At 43.6% G+C, this 17,464-nt stretch overlaps 1 protein-coding gene across 1 annotated transcript in view; it reads right to left on the bottom strand.

The window, feature by feature from the left end:
* Positions 1-17,464, bottom strand: part of LOC310636971 (uncharacterized protein) — a 93,720-nt gene that overhangs the window by 55,766 nt on the left and 20,490 nt on the right. The gene's annotated exons all lie outside the window — the stretch shown is intronic.

Raw genomic sequence — 17,464 nt, 5'->3', positions numbered from 1 at the left:
TCTTTCCCACAGTAAGCAAATATATTGAGCTTTTCCACCAATTATATTCTGGAGGTCAAAAACGTGTGATACCGTTTTTAGTGGATTTTTTTAATTAAAGCTCTTTTTTTCCTCCCAGAGCACAGCTTGCATCACTGTCTGCCCTAGGTGGCTCTCCAAGTGACTTTTTCCTATCCAGTGACTTCCAGATATTTCATTGTTACTGAATAAAGAATAATCTCCCTTGCCTTTTCACGTAATGTATTCTTGAGTTCCATATGCTCTACTTATTGCAGCTTGAAATCTTTCTTAGTTTTCTCTCTTGTCTATTAGCTGCTGAAGGAAATGGAAAATATTTTGATTTTTGGATTGATTTTCTTTCAACGTTGCTTCTAATTCAGAGTTTCCAGTTGCTCTTATTGCCATCCTCTTTGCCTATGGGATTTAAAGAAAAGTGTAATGTTAATTGTTTATAAAATTGTTGTAGAAAATATGAAAAAGTATACATTAAAATAAAAAGTAACCATACTACGATGTTACAATAACCTCTTACATTAATCATGATTCATTTGACACATGGAAGACTACCAAGATCCAAGTTCAAATACAGATAGCCCTCAACGTACGACCACAACTGAGCCCAAAATTTAAATTTAAAGTTTAATGGTGCATGAAATGATTGCAGATGTGAAAGCAAAATCTATAATTACAACGAAAAAGCAAACATGCCACAGTGCTAGAATAACTTCTTACATTAATTATAATTCATTTGACACATGGAAGGTGTAAGGCCCTGCCTCAGCTGAATCTCTGAATTAAGAAGAACTCTTGAAACTGGCAGCATTTGAAAAGGAACTTTTATTGAGAGTTAGTGAAAGCAAGGGAAGGAAGGCAGGATCTGAAGTTCCTGCATGAAATCGTTAGGCTAAAACCTATTGTTTAAAACCCCTCCCAACTGCCAAGTCCATAGGAGCCAATTCAGAGGTGGGAAGATGTTGTGTGAGAACTGGGGGGGGGGGAGACTGCAGATAAGATGTTCCCAGGCCTCTTTTCTTTGGTGACGTGAAGCAGATGGCCTCAGGCGATTCCCTTCCCTTTACAGTCCCCAGAAAGGCACACCAAAGCAAAGAGGAACACAGCAAACCAAAGCAAAGCTAAAGATATCACAGGAGAGCTGCCAAGGTCCCCCTCCCATCAGAAGGGCAGTGCTTTTTCTGATGTGCATCTTCCCAGCTGTGCCAGATCCCATCTTTTGGACTTTGAACTGTTTTTTTTCAACTCAGAACATCAGATGCTTCTTGCGGACTTTGGACTTGATTTAATCACCATTAGATGGATTTGTAATTGGTTGACAAACCACACCCAATGATTAGTTCTTAATGGAACTACATCTATATGGAGCACTGTAAGTAGCAGGGTACCGCAAGGCTCAATCTTCAATATTCTTCAATATTTTCATGAACAATTTAGATGAGGGAATAGAAGAATGTATCAAATTTGGAGATGACGCTAAGCTGGTAGAAATAGCCAACACCCAGAAGACAAGCTCAAGATACAGTAGAATCTTTATATATTTGAACTCTGGGACCCCATCTAAAAAATTGAAATTCAATGGAGGAAAAAAATAGGCTTTCCTCTTAGCCAAGAAAAAGCAAATATCAAGGTACAGAATAGGTGGAACATGGATCAATAGCAATAAATATGAGAGGGATCTTTGTTACATATGTCATATGTTATGAATATATCACAAATGTAAGTTATAGGTGGGCCCGTAATTTATAGAGGGCCCGTAATGCAATCATAGTTAGCCTTTTCTTGAGATCGCATTGGGGAAACTCACGTTGCTGGAATGTGTGTACTACTGATAAGGAAAGATTCTGAGTGCATGTATGATCGATATATTATTGGTGAAAGCAGGTAAAACATTAGTGGGCATAAGGAGTGTAGGAGGTTGCATTTTTTAATGGAGTCTTGGACCAAAACATGAGGATGTAAAGTTCCTGATATGGCTGGGGCAAGATTGTCATACACATAGATTCTGAGTAAACAAGTTGGGTATAAAGAGAAGACTGGGATGAATCAGACCCCACATTTTGAGACAGCTTTGTTGGAGCAGGGGACACCCTGGATCAGCTTTCCAGCCCACTCTAACGTAGCCTGATCACCTGTTTTGAAAGGATATGTGAGTATTGTGTGATTGAGTAGCCTAGTTGGGCAGCAATACTTACAGCAACTTGAGTAGCCTTGTTGGGCATAGTAACCTGAAGAGCCTTGTTGGGAATAACTTACTGTAGTAAAATAACTTTAAAATTAGACAAGTATATGAATAAATATAAAGGAACCATGCCTGTCTTGCTTTTTGTCCAAATAACACAAGAATAAAAGAACTACTGGAAAACTTCACTTGAGTGGGCTGAACTCAGTTTTATGACATCTTGAGGTTTTACTGGACAATCACTTAGATGTGAGCCAACACTGTGATGCAGTGGCCAAAACAGCCAATGCAATCCTAGGATGCCTAAAGAGAGGCACAGAATCAAGATCACATGAAGTGTTAGCACCAATTTATAATGCTATGGTAAGACCATACTGGGAATACTGCATCCAGTTTTGGTCACCACAATATAAAAAAAGTGTTGAGATTCTATAAAGAGCAAAGAGAAATCAGCAAGGATGATTAGGGGGCTGGAGGATAAAACATAAAGAATGGCTGCAGGAGTTGGGTATGTCTAGTTAGTGAAAGGAAGGACTAGGGGTGACATGTTCCAATACTTGAGGGGGCAGGAAGAGGGGGGTCAACTCATTTTCCAAAGCACCAGAAGGAAAGACAAGCAGTAGATGGAAACTAATCAAGGAGAGGAGTAACCTACAACTAAGGGAAAATTCCCTGACCCTGAGAAGAATTAGCAAGTGGACCGGTTTGCTTTCCGAAGTTGTGGGTGCTCCATCAGTGGTGGCTTTTAAAGAGACGGGACAGCCATGTATCTGAAATGGTATAGGATCTCCTGCTTGATCAGGGAGTGGGAACAGAAGACCTGTAAGGTTCCTTCCAACTCTGTTACAAGCCTCGAGTGACGGAGTAACCCCATCCTCTGGAGGGAAGCCATTCCCAAAGAATCAACCTTCACTTGAAAGAGACTTTAAAATCTTCCCACGGGCAGAAAATTGCAGCCACCAGTTTAACAGCGTGCAGCACCAGTAGATTTAAAAGTTGGGGAGGGAAAGGATTTGCAGCAGCAACTGACCTGCTTCAGCCGAGTTGCTTCTCCGCTTCCACGCAGTGGAGGAAGCCAAACAGCCCCTCTTGCTCCCGGCTTCTCTTCCGACCTGCCCTCCACTCACCTCCCAGCTGCTGCTTCCATCCTTGGAAGAGCACAAAAGCCGCTCTGCACACCACCTTCCTCCCGTCAGTGATCCGGAAAAGGAAGTTCCTTTGCCCTTCTCTTCTCATCCTTTCTAGAAATGCAGTACTCTATGGTTTTAACTCCTTTAAAATAAACCAGAGGCTGCCTGCTGAATTACAGGGTCTGCTTTCTAGACACAGATTTTCCCTATTCGATCAGGATAGAGCTGAAGGGACCTTGGAGGTCCTCTAGTCCAACCCCCTGCTCAAGCAGGAGGCCCTATACCATTTCAGATAGGTGGTTGTCCAGACTCTTCTTAAAAACCTATTTTGAGAAAACCTATTGACTGCCTTCTCCCGCTAGGGAGCAGAAAAAAACCAAGCTTGTCTCATCTCCACGGAAGGCGTTTGCAAGATGTTTTCACTGATTACATGCTATCAAGGAGTCTTCGGCTTTAAGCAACCGACCTTTGCAACTGAGCCAAGCGCAATAATAAAATGCGATGTGACTCAGCTTGTGATCAACTATATGCTGAATAACATAATTGTTGTGCAGTGAGTTCTTTGGAGGCAGGAAGTGAGACCAGAGGTTGCAAACAGGAACGTTGCTTTATGGAGGCAAACAGGAACAGAACTAGAACAGAGGCTTCTGCGCAGTTAATTATATGGTTGGCTACTAGGCGGTGGCCAATAGGTTTAAAGGAACTCCTTCCCACCCCAAATCATCCAATGATAATCTTGGAGACTGGATGACTGGGTAGTCAGTGACCGTTATACAGACACCCCAATTGAGCAACCTTAATCAGCATTCAAAAGACACGTGAAAATAGTTCAAGTAAAATCCCAATACATTACACCCCTCCCCCCTAGAATGTATACACATTATTATTGAGAATAAACTCTTGCAAATATGGTGGCGGTCTGCGCAATCTTGCAGACCGCCTGGGGGATCCAAGCAACTCCCAGTCCACCAGTTTGCCCGCCGGGTTGGGTAGACCAGAACTCATGAGTTCCCGAGAGTCAGATTGACTCGAGTCCCTTTGGCTGGCCATTCCAGGTCGGCCCAGACCAAAGTCCAATGAAGAAGCAAAGTTAGCACAGTTAGCACTTGTTTGGGTTGACTTTCCCCATCAGGGGACCCATGTTGCACTCCCAGACTGTGTCCGTCTATGACCATCTCCCCATTGTACTGACTGCATGAGTCCTCAGAGCGTGTGAACTGCTCTGTTACGTTGCTGGTTTCTGGCTCTAGGAGCGGACCCGTCGTGAGGTCCTGGCTTTGTGGCTGTTCTGCGAAACGCTTCTGCAACTGATCAATATGGTGGCGAACGACTCGCCCCCCCCATCCAGAGTCACTTCATATAAAAGAGGACACAAGATTTTGAGAATTTTACCCGGCACCCACAAGTTCCCAGGCCCATAGTTCCAGGCCCACACCCCATCACCCACTTGCAACCCCCTGGGAGTCTTTGGGCGAGAGGTGTCTGCTGCCACCCGGTCCGGATGCAACCTATCCAGTTTCATGATGAGTCTTCTTCCCCAACGAAGCTCTGCTGGGCTCTTGCTCGTTGCTGTGCAAGGCGTAGTGTGCTGGCAAAGCAAGAAATCAGCCAGCCTATGGTGCCACTCTCCAGTCACTATGCGGTTGGGTGTCTCCTGTTGTGTACACCATGCGTTCAGCCTGCCCATTAGTCGAGGGGTGAAAGGGAGCCGATGTTGCATGCCTTATGAGGTTAGTCCTCAAGAAGGCTTGAAACTCTGCTGCTGTGAATTGGGCCCCGTTGTCTAAGACTACGACGTCCGATAACCTGTGTGTGCAAAAAGCTTTCTAAACACCTGGGTGGTCCTAGCAGTAGTCATAGTTGAAATAGGAATTACTTCTAACCATTTAGAGTGGCAGTCGACCATTATCAAAAATAGCTGTCCCTGAAAGGGCCCAGCGAAGTTAATGTGAATTCTTGACCATGGTGTATGATTTTCCTCCCATGTGGACATGAGCATGTGGCATTTCTGGTCTGAACTGTTGACACGTGTAACACCCGTGTACTTGGGCCTTGATAGCCTTATCTAACCCTGGCTACCATAGGTAGCTACCTGCCAATGCCTTCATCCGGACTATGCCTGGATGTCCCTCATGCAGAGACAGTGCCTTAAAGAACTGGGGACAATAACCCTGCTCCCTCATAAGATGCAGCCCTTGTGAGCTGAAAGCTCGTGTCTACGTGTGAAGTAGCTCTGGAACTCGGGTCCTGGGCTATTTTCCAGCCACCCAGTGTGAATCCATTGACAAAACTGTACTTAAAACCTTGTCTGCAGCAGTTTCTGCAGCCACATCCCCAGCATGGAGGGGAAATTCAGGCAAATCCTGAACTGACAAAATGCGAGCTGCTGGAGCCGGATCTGGCTCTACCTGTGGCAATGGCAATCTGCTAAGGCCGTCTGTGTGACCCATGTCTTTGCTGGGTTTGTGAACCTGCCTGTAGCTGTAGGCTGACATAAAAATGGACCATCTTAACATTCTAGGGGACAGTATTTGAGGCGTCTGCCTATCTGTAGTAAATAATCCCAACAGTGGCTTGTGGTCAGTGAAGACTGTGAATTCCTTGCCATACAAGTAATCATGGAATTTCTTTACCCCGGCCACAATGGCCAAGGCCTCTTTATCAATCTGAGCGTAATTGCGCTCAGCTGAGGACAATGTCCTTGAATAATAGGCAATGGGAACTTGAGTCCCATCACTTGACAAATGGCTTAGAACAGACCCCACCCCATAAGGGGATGCGTCACATGCAATGCATACAGGCAATGATTCATTAAAGTGAGTAAGCACTGAATTGGAGGACAGTAGTGATTTTACTGCCTTTAAACTGTTTTCGTGAACCTTGGTCCACTTCCAAGGGGTGTTTTTGTCTAAGAGCCAGAGAAACTGCCCTGCCACTGTAGCCTTGTTAGGAAGGAATGCATGGTAAAAAATTAAGGAGACCCAGGAATGCCTGAAGCTCTCCTTTTGACCTGGGGCTTGGAGCCAGCTGAATGGCCTTCAGCTTGGACTTGGTAGGGTGGATGCCTTCAGCATCAATACAGAATCCCAGGAAGTCAGTGGAAGGGACCCCAATGTTACACTCATTTTTTTTTAAGTCCCACTGCGTGGAACCATTGAAAGACAGCTTTTAGCCTCCTTGCAAGCACCTCAGTAGACTCACCGGCGATGAGCACATCATTGAAATAGGGGCAAACGCCCGGATTGCTCTTGAGTGTACACTCCATAACTCCCCGAATTGGAGGCGTTTGACTTTAAAAGCCCCCGTGTGTCACAATGGTTTGTGCAGCCACTGTGGCCTCGTCCACAGGTAACTGCTGATAGGCCTGTGCCAAATCTAATTTAGCAAACACGGTACCCCCTTGCAGCGATGCCAAGATGTGGCTAACAACTGGCACCAGTATGCATGCTGCTTAAGTGCCCTATTTATGGTGCACTTGTAATCAGCGCAAATTCTTCTATACATTTTTTTCCTCACATCTCCCCACCAAGGGGGAGACTACAAAACTATCAGCCTCTTGGTCCTGCTCTCACCCCACAAGCCATCAAAGCCTAACAAGGAGGCCCCTAAAAACAAAGATCACAGTAGGAATGCGAATAAACCTGGAGATCCTGTGCTCAAAACCACAATCCTTTTCTTCTCAACTAAGTATTCTTACAGCTCTTCTGCAGGAAGGTCACCTGCAAGACAGAACAGCCTTCACAGGGGCTGATCCATGATGGCCAAAAGTTGGGAGTTTTCCTTCTTATCTGCAAATAGCTTTAGAGTCCCGGTTAAACAGATATTTGTAATCCAAAGAGTTCAAAAAAATTTTTTTCTAAAGTTTATAATTATCTTTGTCTGCAGCCCAGATTTTTGTCACAGATTTTTTTTGTCACAGCTGTTCTTTGTTATTAAAGCTTTGAAGATCACAAACACTGATTAGCTTTTCCCAGGTTTTGGCAAGTTCTCTATGGAGATCATAACTGTCATAATTTTCAACCACCACGAGGTGTCAGCATCTATTTAGTTTTCAATAAGAACAATGGTTTTTAAAATGAGTCTTAACCACTCAACAATTTTAAACTTGTCCAAAATTAAATTTTGGCTTTCAAGTTTATACATTTATTTCACTATCATATATTTTCATCCTCCATGGAAATTTTAATTAGCGGCTTCCGTTAGTATAAAGGTGGGGCAGAAGTCCCCCTCCTTCACTTTTGGAGATACCGGTATTTTGCTTCTTGGGGATCTTTTCCAGGAAATTAAGTGTGGAATGGAAAAGGGAAAATCAGATTCCTTACCCAATTTCAAGCATGCTGTTTACTGTTGTGCTGGTTAGTTCTTTTGGACTTCAGTTGTGAGTAGCTTGGGCCGATAGGTGAAATACAGCCTTTCTCCTGTTGGGTTAGGTTTTCCCCAAGATGACCGCCCACCCTCATTCCAGAGTCACCAAGGCATCCTTTTCTTTGCCCTCTCTCCGGGGCAGCTTGGACCCACTAGGGTCCTCAGGAAGGATGAAAAATAGCCGTGGGTGTGCAGCAGTCCGCAACCCTAATAAAATGTCATACTTCCATCAAACTTAAGACTCGGGCAGATAGAAACACAACAAATAAATTAAGCCTACTTTCAGCTCACATCATCAGAGGCACAGAGAGGCTAGACTGATGTATGACTGAAACTGTAATTTTAAATTTATAATGAAGAGGGAAGGAAAGCAGGAAAATAGATTGGTCATAGAGAGGTAGAATGCACAAGAGATAGATTACAAGTTAACAATTGTACTGTGTTAGAAACCCACTGTTATGTGTGGAGTCCTCATCACTGAACAAGAATTGGGAAATGAGCTTTACATTACTTTTTATTATTAAATTCATTTATTTATTAAACTATAATAGCTGCTCATGACGCCGTTTGAAACAACTTTGAGCGACTTGCCTTGCCATAATTTTCATGGCAACATTGAAAATACCCATTTTTTCCCTTGTCAAAAGCTACTGACAATTTTAACAAAACACATTTTTAAAAATGAAACATTATCTACTGTGGGGGAGGCCTAGGGATATCTACAGCAGGCAAGCCCTGTGCTAGACGAAGAGTTTTCCCTAAACCTGAGGTAGCCAGTGTTCCGCTTAGCGACTCACACATTCAATTAATGGCTGCCTCAAGGGAGAGCAGCAGAATGCGGGTAGTTACGGAAAGCAGTACCACTTGACATCCGCTGCAACGTGCAAATGTAATTGCAAGGCCATGACGTTTGTATCTTGAGGACCTCTTGTATGGTGGCTAAGGAATTCTGGGGCTCAAAATCTGGAGGAAAACAAGACAGAAGATTGAAATTTCAGATGTTGGAATTACATAATCAATATTCAAAAACACCACGCAAAAGCCTATTTCATGAATTCCAGTACTTCTGCAAAAGGAAATATCCAGAACGTTCCACTGATAATCAGAGAGGTAATTAAGCATTTTCCTTTCCTCTCCACCTACAATCCTGAGAAATATTTCAATTTCTCACCTACACTTTCAATGGGACATCAAAATGAAACTCAAGCCTTCTCTAAAATTCTTCAACTTTTGCCTAATACAGATTTCTTTGTGAGCAATAAGGGAGGATATATGAGTGAAATTACATGCACAGACTGGATATTTCAAAGGTTTCTCCCCTGTGTGAATCCTCTGGTGTCTAATGAGATGGGACTTTCTAATGAACCTTTTTCCACAATCTGCACATTCAAAGGGACATTTGAAAGGTTTCTCCCTCATATGAGTCCTCTGTTGTACTACTAGGTTGGAATTCTGACTGAAACCTTTACTACAATCAGGACATTAAAAAGGATTCTTTCCTGTTCTCTGCTGTGTTAACAGGGTGGAACTGTTACTGAAACCTTTACCACAGTCAGGACATTCAAAGGATTTCTCTCCTGTGTGAGTCCTCTTGTGTTGCACCAGGCTGGAATTGTAATTGAAACCTTTACCACAATCAGGACATTCAAAGGGTATGTCTCCTGTGTGAGTTCTCTGGTGTGTCACCAGGTCGGAATTCTGACTGAAACATTTACCACAATCAGGACATTCAAAGGGTTTCTCTACTGTGTGAGTCCTCTGGTGTGTTACCAGGCTGGAATTGTTACTGAAACTTTTCCCACAATCAGGACATTCAAAAGGTTTCTCTCCTGTGTGAGTCCTCTGGTGTGTCACCAGGTTGGAATTCTGACTGAAACTTTTCCCACAATCCGGACATTCAAAGGGTTTCTCTCCTGTGTGAATCCTCTGGTGTTTCACCAGACTGGAACTGTCACTGAAACCTTTACCACAATCAGGACATTCAAAGGGTTTCTCTCCTGTGTGAGTCCTCTGGTGTATCACCAGGTGGGCGTTCTGGCTGAAACTTTTCCCACAATCAGGACATTCAAAGGGTTTCTCTCCTGTGTGAGTCCTGTGGTGTGTTACCAGGCTAGAATTCTTATTGAAACATTTCCCACAATCAGGACATTCAAAAGGTTTCTCTCCTGTGTGAATCCTCTCGTGTATGACCAGGTGGGCATTCTTACTGAAACTTTTCCCACAATCAGGACATTCAAAAGGTTTCTGTCCTGTGTGAGTCCTTTGGTGTCTCATGATTTTGGAATTGTTATTGAAACATTTACCACAATCAGGACATTCAAAAGGTTTCTCTCCTGTATGAGTCCTTTGGTGTCTCACCAAGCTGGAAATACGACTGAAACTTTTCCCACAATCAGGACATTCAAAGGGTATGTCTCCTGTGTGAGTTCTCTGGTGTGTCACCAGGTCGGAATTCTGACTGAAACATTTACCACAATCAGGACATTCAAAGGGTTTCTCTACTGTGTGAGTCCTCTGGTGTGTTACCAGGCTGGAATTGTTACTGAAACTTTTCCCACAATCAGGACATTCAAAAGGTTTCTCTCCTGTGTGAGTCCTCTGGTGTGTCACCAGGTTGGAATTCTGACTGAAACTTTTCCCACAATCAGGACATTCAAAGGGTTTCTCTCCTGTGTGAATCCTCTGGTGTTTCTCCAGACTGGAACTGTCACTGAAACCTTTACCACAATCAGGACATTCAAAGGGTTTCTCTCCTGTGTGAGTCCTCTGGTGTATCACCAGGTGTGCGTTCTGGCTGAAACTTTTCCCACAATCAGGACATTCAAAGGGTTTCTCTCCTGTGTGAGTCCTCTGGTGTGTTACCAGGCTGGAATTGTTACTGAATCTTTTCCCACAATCAGGACATTCAAAGGGTATCTCTCCTGTGTGAGTCCTCTGGTGTGTCACCAGGCTGGAATTGTTACTGAAACTTTTCCCACAATCAGGACATTCAAAAGGTTTCTCTCCTGTGTGAGTCCTCTGGTGTGTCACGAGGGTGGAGGTCTGGCTGAACCTTTTCCCACAATCAGGACATTCAAAGGGTTTCTCTCCTGTGTGAATCCTCTGGTGTATCACCAGGTGCACATTCGTACTGAAACCTTTCCCACAATCAGGACATTCAAAAGGTTTCTCTCCTGTGTGAGTCCTCTGGTGTATCACTAGGTGGGCATTCCGGCTGAAACTTTTCCCACAATCAGGACATTCAAAAGGTTTCTCTCCTGTGTGAATCCTCTGGTGTATCACTAGGTGGGCATTCTGGCTGAAACTTTTCCCACAATCAGGACATTCAAAGGGTTTCTCTCCTGTGTGAGTCCTCTGGTGTATCACTAGGTGGGCATTCTGGCTGAAACTTTTCCCACAATCAGGACATTCAAAGGGTTTCTCTCCTGTGTGAGTCCTCTGGTGTTTTACAAGGCTGGAATTGTTACTGAAACTTTTCCCACAATCAGGACATTCAAAAGGTTTCTCTCCTGTATGAGTTCTCTGGTGTGTCACCAGGCTGGAAATGCGACTGAAACTTTTCCCACAATCAGGACATTCAAAGGGTTTCTCTCCTGTGTGAGTCCTGTGGTGTGTTACCAGGCTGGAATTGTTATTGAAACCTTTCCCACAATCAGGACATTCAAAAGGTTTCTCTCCTGTGTGAATCCTCTCGTGTATGACCAGGTGGGCATTCTTACTGAACCTTTTCCCACAATCAGGACATTCAAAGGGTTTCTCTCCTGTGTGAGTCCTCTGGTGTTTCACCAGGCTGGAATTCTGGCTGGAACCTTTACCACAATCAGGACATTTAAAGGGTTTGTTTCCTGTGTGAGTCCTCTGGTGCGTTACCAGGCTGGAACTGTTACTGAAACTTTTCCCACAATCAGGACATTCAAAAGGTTTCTCCCCTGTATGAGTCCTCTGGTGTATCACCATGTGGGCATTCTTACTGAAACCTTTCCCACAATCAGGACATTCAAAGGGTTTCTCTCCTGTGTGAGTCCTCTGGTGTGTCACCAGGGCGAAATTCTGGCTGAAACGTTTCCCACAATCAGGACATTCAAAGGTTTTCTCTCCTGTGTGAATCCTCTGGTGTCTCACAAGGTAGTAATTCTGAGTGAAACATTTACCACAATCAACACATTTAAAGGATTTCTCTGCTGTGTGAGTGCTCTCTTGCCTCATGATATTGGGAATTTCCAATCAAACTTTCACATAATCCGGGCAGTCATACGTGGTGTCAGTCCTTTGATGCATCACCACAGTGCCACGCTCACTGAAGTATTTACCACAGTGGGAGAACTTTTATGGCTTCTCTCCTTTATGGGTCTTGTCATGCAAATCAGCTGTGATTTGCAAGTTGTATCTTTCCCACAGTAAGCAAATATATTGAGCTTTTCCACCAATTATATTCTGGAGGTCAAAAACGTGTGATCCCTTTTTTAGTGGATTTCTTTAATTAAAGCTCTTTTTTTTCCTCCCAGAGCACAGCTTGCATCACTGTCTGCCCTAGGTGGCTCTCCAAGTGACTTTTTCCTATCCAGTGACTTCCAGATATTTCATTGTTACTGAATAAAGAATAATCTCCCTTGCCTTTTCACGTAATGTATTCTTGAGTTCCATATGCTCTACTTATTGCAGCTTGAAATCTTTCTTAGTTTTCTCTCTTGTCTATTAGCTGCTGAAGGAAATGGAAAATATTTTGATTTTTGGATTGATTTTCTTTCAACGTTGCTTCTAATTCAGAGTTTCCAGTTGCTCTTATTGCCATCCTCTTTGCCTATGGGATTTAAAGAAAAGTGTAATGTTAATTGTTTATAAAATTGTTGTAGAAAATATGAAAAAGTATACATTAAAATAAAAAGCAACCATACTACGATGTTACAATAACCTCTTACATTAATCATGATTCATTTGACACATGGAAGACTACCAAGATCCAAGTTCAAATACAGATAGCCCTCAACGTACGACCACAACTGAGCCCAAAGTTTAAATTTAAAGTTAAATGGTGCATGAAATGATTGCAGATGTGAAAGAAAGCAAAATCTATAATTACAACGAAAAAGCAAACATGCCACAGTGCTAGAATAACTTCTTACATTAATTATAATTCATTTGACACATGGAAGATGTAAGGCCCTGCCTCAGCTGAATCTCTGAATTAAGAAGAACTCTTGAAACTGGCAGCATTTGAAAAGGAACTTTTATTGAGAGTTAGTGAAAGCAAGGGAAGGAAGGCAGGATCTGAAGTTCCTGCATGAAATTGTTAGGCTAAAACCTATTGTTTAAAACCCCTCCCAACTGTCAAGTCCATAGTAGCCAATTCAGAGGTGCGAAGATGTTGTGTGAGAACTCGGGGGTTGTGGGGGGTGGGGAGGGGGAGACTGCAGATAAGATGTTCCCAGGCCTCTTTTCTCTGGTGAGGTGAAGCAGATGGCCTCAGGCGATTCCCTTCCCTTTACAGTCCCCAGAAAGGCACACCAAAGCAAAGAGGAACACAGCAAACCAAAGCAAAGCTAAAGATATCACAGGAGAGCTGCCAAGGTCCCCCTCCCATCAGAAGGGCAGTGTGCCATCAGGGATCTACAGGGACCTGACAGAAGACTACCCAGATCCAAGTTCACATATCCATTCATTCATGAAATTTTCTTGATTTGGGCCAATCACAAATTCTTAGCACTGCAAAGGTGTATCATCAAATATACCGGGAAGTGATGGGGATAGATTATACAAACGTAGATATATGCATACACAAATATAAATACACCCGTAAACTATATGAATGTAGAAAAATGATGTCTTTCAAGCCTGAAAAAATGCCCCCAAACCTTCTGAGCTAATTTCAGAGATGTGGGGCTTAATTAATGAAATGATACCTAAAGCCTCTGCAAGATTTGAAGCACCCGTTTTGCTCATGGAAGTCCAAATAAGGAGAGAAAATACTGTCAATAACCATTCTGACAACAACCCAATTCAAGCAGTCCTCACTTACTGACCACAATTGGCATTTGTCAATTGTGCCTCCTGTTCGATTCACAGGTGAGGACAGCAGAGCAATGGGAGGCACAAAGGAGTCAGCAGCAGCTCCTCCCATCCTCAAAACGAACAACTGGGGAAGGATGATTTAACGAGCTGCTTGGTGAAGATGTGTTTTTCAGGAACACCTGCTTTTTCTGATGTGCATCTTCCCAGCTGTGCCAGATCCCATCTTTTGGACTTTGAACTGTTTTTTTCAACTCAGAACATCAGATGCTTCTTGGGGACTTTGGACTTGATTTAATCACCATTAGATGGATTTGTAATTGGTTGACAAACCACACCCAATGATTAGTTCTTAATGGAACTACATCTATATGGAGCGCTGTAAGAAGCAGGGTACCCCAAGGCTCTATCTTCAATATTCTTCAATATTTTCATGAACAATTTAGATGAGGGAATAGAAGAATGTATCAAATTTGGAGATGACGCTAAGCTGGCAGAAATAGCCAACACCCAGAAGACAAGCTCAAGATACAGTAGAATCTTGATATATTTTAACTCTGGGACCCCATCTAAAAATTGAAATTCAATGGAGGAAAAAAATAGGCTTTCCTCTTAGCCAAGAAAAAGCAAATATCAAGGTACAGAATAGGTGGAACATGGATCAATAGCAATAAATGTGAGAGGGATCTTTGTTACATATGTCATATGTTATGAATATATCACAAATGTAAGTTATGAATATAGAGGGCCCGTAATGCAACCATAGTTAGCCCTTTCTTGAGGTCGCATTGGGGAAACTCACGTTGCTGGAATGTGTGTACTACTGATAAGGAAAGATTCTGAGTGCATGTATGATCGATATATTATTGGTGACAGCAGGTAAAATATTAGTGGGCATAAGGAGTGTAGGAGGTTGCATTTTTTTATGGAGTCTTGGACCAAAGCATGAGGATGTAAAGTTCCTGATATGGCTGGGGCAAGATTGTCATACACATAGATTCTGAATAAACAAGTTGGGTATAAAGAGAAGACTGGGATGAATCAGACCCCACATTTTGAGACAGCTTTGTTGGAGCAGGGGACACCCTGGATCAGCTTTCCAGCCCACTCTAACATAGTCTGATCACCTGTTTTGAGAGGATATGTGAGTATTGTATGAATGAGTAGCCTAGTTGGGCAGCAATACTTACAGCAACTTGAGTAGCCTTGTTGGGCATAGTAACCTGAAGAGCCTTGTTGGGAATAACTTACTGTAGTAAAATAACTTTAAAATTAGACAAGTATATGTATAAATATAAAGGAACCATGCCTGTCTTGCTTTTTGTCCAAATAACACAAGAATAAAAGAACTACTGGAAAACTTCACTTGAGTGGGCTGAACTCAGTTTTATGACATCTTGAGGTTTTACTGGACAATCACTTAGATGTGAGCCAACACTGTGATGCAGTGGCCAAAACAGCCAATGCAATCCTAGGCTGCCTAAAGAGAGGCACAGAATCAAGATCACATGAAGTGTTAGCACCAATTTATAATGCTATTGTAAGACCATACTGGGAATACTGCATCCAGTTTTGGTCACCACAATATAAAAAAAGTGTTGAGATTCTATAAAGAGCAAAGAGAAAGCAGTAAGGATGATTAGGGGGCTGGAGGATAAAACATAAAGAATGGCTGCAGGAGTTGGGTATGTCTAGTTAGTGAAAGGAAGGACTAGGGGTGACATGTTCCAATACTTGAGGGGGCAGGAAGAGGGGGGTCAACTCATTTTCCAAAGCACCAGAAGGAAAGACAAGCAGTAGATGGAAACTAATCAAGGAGAGAAGTAACCTACAACTAAGGGAAAATTCCCTGACCCTGAGAAGAATTAGGAAGTGGACCGGTTTGCTTTCCGAGGTTGTGGGTGCTCGATCAGTGGTGACTGTTAAAGAGACGGGACAGCCATGTGTCTGAAATGGTATAGGATCTCCTGCTTGAGCAAGGGGTCGGAACAGAAGACCTGTACGGTTCCTTCCAACTCTGTTACAAGCCTCGAGGGACGGAGTACCCCCAACCTCTGGAGGGAAGCCATTCCCAAAGAATCAACCTTCACTTGAAAGAGACTTTAAAATCTTCCTACGGGCAGAAAATTGCAGCCACCAGTTTAACAGTGTGCAGCACCAGTAGATTTAAAAGTTGGGGAGGAAAAGGATTTGCAGCAGCAACTGACCTGCTTCAGCCGAGTTGCTTCTCCGCTTCCACGCAGTGGAGGAAGCCAAACAGCCCCTCTTGCTCCCGGCTTCTCCTCCGACCTGCCCTCCACTCAACTCCCAGCTGCTGCTTCCATCCTTGCAAGAGCACAAAAGCCGCTCTGCACACCACCTTCCTCCCGTCAGTGATCCGGAAAAGGAAGTGCCTTTGCCCTTCTCTTCTCATCCTTTCTAGAAATGCAGTACTCTATGGTTTTAACTCCTTTAAAATAAACCAGAGGCTGCCTGCTGAATTACAGGGTCTGCTTTCTAGACACAGATTTTCCCTATTCGATCAGGATGGAGCTGAAGGGACCTTGGAGGTCCTCTAGTCCAACCCCCTGCTCAAGCAGGAGGCCCTATACCATTTCAGATAGGTGGTTGTCCAGTCTCTTCTTAAAAACCTATTTTGAGAAAACCTATTGACTGCCTTCTCCCACTAGGGAGCAGAAAAAAACCAAGCTTGTCTCATCTCCACCGAAGGCGTTTGCAAGATGTTTTCACTGATTACATGCTATCAAGGAGTCTTCGGCTTTAAGCAACCGACCTTTGCAACTGAGCCAAGCGCAATAATAAAATGCGATGTGACTCAGCTTGTGGTCAACCATATGCTGAATAACATAATTGTTGTGCAGTGAGTTCTTTGGAGGCAGGAAGTGAGACCAGAGGTTGCAAACAGGAACGTTGCTTTATGGAGGCAAACAGGAACAGAACTAGAACAGAGGCTTCTGCGCAGTTAATTATATGGTTGGCTACTAGGCGGTGGCCAATAGGTTTAAAGGAACTCATTCCCACCCCACATCATTCAATGATAATCTTGGAGACTGCATGACTGGCTAGTCAGTGGCCGTTACACAGACACCCCAATTGAGCAACCTTAAGCAGCATTCAAAAGACACGTGAAAGCAGTTCAAGTAAAATCCCAATACATTACACCCCTCCCCCCTAGAATGTACACACATTATTATTGAGAATAAACTCTTGCAAATATGGTGGCGGTCTGCGCAATCTTGCAGACCGCCTGGGGGATCCAAGCAACTCCCAGTCCACCAGTTTGCCCGCCCGGCTGGGTAGACCAGAACTCATGAGTTCACGAGAGTTAGATTGACTCGAGTCCCTTTTGATGTCCTTGAGAATCCAAGAATATCAGTGGTCATAGACGGACACAGGCCGGGAGTGCAACATGGGTCCCCTGATGGGGAAAGTCAACCTGAACAAGGCAGCCAGTGTGCTAACTTTGCTTCTTCATTGGACTTTGGTCTGGGCCGACCTGGAATGGCCGGCCAAAGGGACTGTTGACCTCCTGTCCTCCAAATCCTCTCTAGCAATCTAATATTCGAATGTTTCCTTTCGCCTCAATTGCCGATGCTCTACTTGCAGTGACGAGTTGCCTGGAGCTTATCTATAGTGCGCCATCTAGTGTCGTGAAGCTGAAAATCACGTTGCTCCGTCTCTACCTAAAGCAGTTGCAAGATGTGCATTTTTTCTCACATCGCCAATACCAAGGAGGATGCAACGAATATGTTAGCATCTTAGTGCTGCT

Source organism: Vipera ursinii, assembly GCF_947247035.1.
Source record: "Vipera ursinii genome assembly, chromosome: 2".
Taxonomy (NCBI): Eukaryota; Metazoa; Chordata; class Lepidosauria; order Squamata; family Viperidae; genus Vipera; species Vipera ursinii.
This window is presented reverse-complemented; position numbering and strand designations above follow the sequence as displayed.